We start from the raw sequence: 2,190 nt of genomic DNA, 5'->3' as shown, positions 1-2,190 counted from the left end.
AAATCAAGTCCAAAATAAAAATATATTCATCCAGTCATCCAAAAGCCAATGCCATAATGCAATTTGTAAACAACCGTGGAGACTCAATCTTGTCTTTCTGGTTCCAGGCTGTAGCAATGTCTAGGGAATCTGTATGTAGAAGGAGACGTCTTAATTGTGAGAAATTTTTATTTGTCAAAAATCACAAATATTAATTTAAATAGAATATTTTAAAAACTTAATTCCTAGGGGCAGGCAGAATACACAAGGAAATAAAACTACAGTGTTTTACTAAAAGAAACAGGAAAGAGGAACTAAATTTTTGGGCATGGTGATGGCAGACTAGATTTCTGCAAACTTTTTTTTTTTTCTCCTCTTGCAGTGTTTTTATTTAACCTTGTAGATACGCAATTATCATAATTTACAGGACGTTTTTTAGTAATTAATTGGACTATAAGAAAAACCGTACAGAAAGTTTGTACCACAAAATTACGTCCCTAAGGGATTAGGGTCCTCATTAACAGAGAAATAAAGAAGCTCAAAAGGGTCACTGCTCAGCAACCTCTGGTAACTAAAGCGAGCAGAACACAATCTGCTATTTGTGGAAATGAGACTTCATAAAAATATCTTTCAAATATTCCCTATTACAAAAGGGAATGCCTATTAAAATGCTATTGTTTATTCTATATAAAATATCCTTTCTAATCCCTCAAAAGCTTTTTTTTTTTGCTTTAAGATTAAAGGCCATATCCCTAAGATACACTTTGTGAAAATTATCTCAATACAAGATCTAAAGATTTCCATTATTTACTGCCCTTACTCAAAATCACCTGCACGTAGCAGATGCAATTTTCTAAACTTCATCATTGATAAGCCTACTCCAAAGCAGAATTCTTCAGAAATACAAAAGACACAGGCTACAACAGTCCTCACAGTTATACTTTAAAATAGATATATTCAAAATATAAATATAATAATTCTCCAGACCATTATTTTTCCTAACGACTAAACTCTAAATTAAAAGAAAAAAAAAATTGGAGGTTTTCAAACCAATGATGTGTGCAGCCCATTCTCATGACACAGTCATTTAAACTTCTCACTCTGCATGAGAAAGTTTTTTATTTCTTCCCTTTGTCTTGCAGAATAATTTAGGTTCCCTCCTTGGCCACGATTCACCAAGTAGAGTAAGACCACAGATAAAAGTGAGACAGAAACACAGGCAATGAAGAAAACTTCTAAAAACAGATATCCCCAAGTATCCAATATCATGCCAGCAATGATGGAAATGACTGCCAACCCAAGATTCTGAATGGACTGCATGAAGCCATATGCAGCTCCCTGTTGATGTTTGGGAACTACAAACGCCACCATTGGCCACAATGCACAGGCAGGCAATGAGTAGAGAGTCCCAGGAGACACATAGCAATCCAAGGGTTCCACAGCCTGAAGGCCAGCATCATATGGGAAGCAAGAGTGGTCACCACTGCACACGGAACCCAGATGATGTTCTTTCCTGTTTTATCCACCAGAAGCCCAAATATTGGGGACATGGGAGCTGATATTACATACACAATACTGTTAACAGCACTCGCTGCCTGGGAGGAAAAGCCAAATTCCTCTGTAAAGAAAACTTTCCCAAGTCCAGTGAACGGGAACACAGCAACATAATAGCCGACACATGATGGATATGAGCCGCAGGGCGAAGGAGAGGTCCTTCACATCAGTTAACTTGATAACTTCACCTGTTTTTCCTTGCTCTTTACGAAGGATTCGTTCTGCTCTCTGATCCGAGTAAGCGAGGGCCAAGGCACAGACTAGTGAAAGAAGACACGTTATACCCCCGATCATAAGTGTGACCCCAAGGGTTGTGTGACCAGCAGAACCCAATGAAGCTTCAACCTTAGAATACAGCCATCCCATGAGGTTCATGTTTACTGTACTTCCAGTTCTAGCCATGCTAAGCTGGAGTCCAAACACCAAGTTTAATTCTTTGCCTTTAAACCAACTCACAGCATATGTATTCTGGGCAACTGCTAAGGACTCCCCACCAATCCCAAACGCAAACCTTCCAAATTCCATCAGCCAAAAAGCACGAAATATTCCACCCAGAGCAAAAACAACCTGTCCAACGCAAACAAAGCAACTAAAAATAATGGTGCCCCATCGTATTCCAAATACGCGGTCTACCAAAAAGCCACCAAAGAAACACAA

The 2,190-nt window shown here is 38.7% G+C and overlaps 1 pseudogene; it reads right to left on the bottom strand.

The window, feature by feature from the left end:
* Nucleotides 1-1,011: 1,011 nt before the first annotated feature.
* The window catches only part of LOC114905753, a 13,392-nt pseudogene continuing 12,213 nt past the window's right edge, over nucleotides 1,012-2,190 (bottom strand).

Source organism: Monodon monoceros, unplaced genomic scaffold (genome assembly GCF_005190385.1).
Source record: "Monodon monoceros isolate NGI ecotype Baffin Bay Population unplaced genomic scaffold, NGI_Narwhal_1 Super_Scaffold_22, whole genome shotgun sequence".
NCBI lineage: Eukaryota > Metazoa > Chordata > Mammalia > Artiodactyla > Monodontidae > Monodon > Monodon monoceros.
This window is presented reverse-complemented; position numbering and strand designations above follow the sequence as displayed.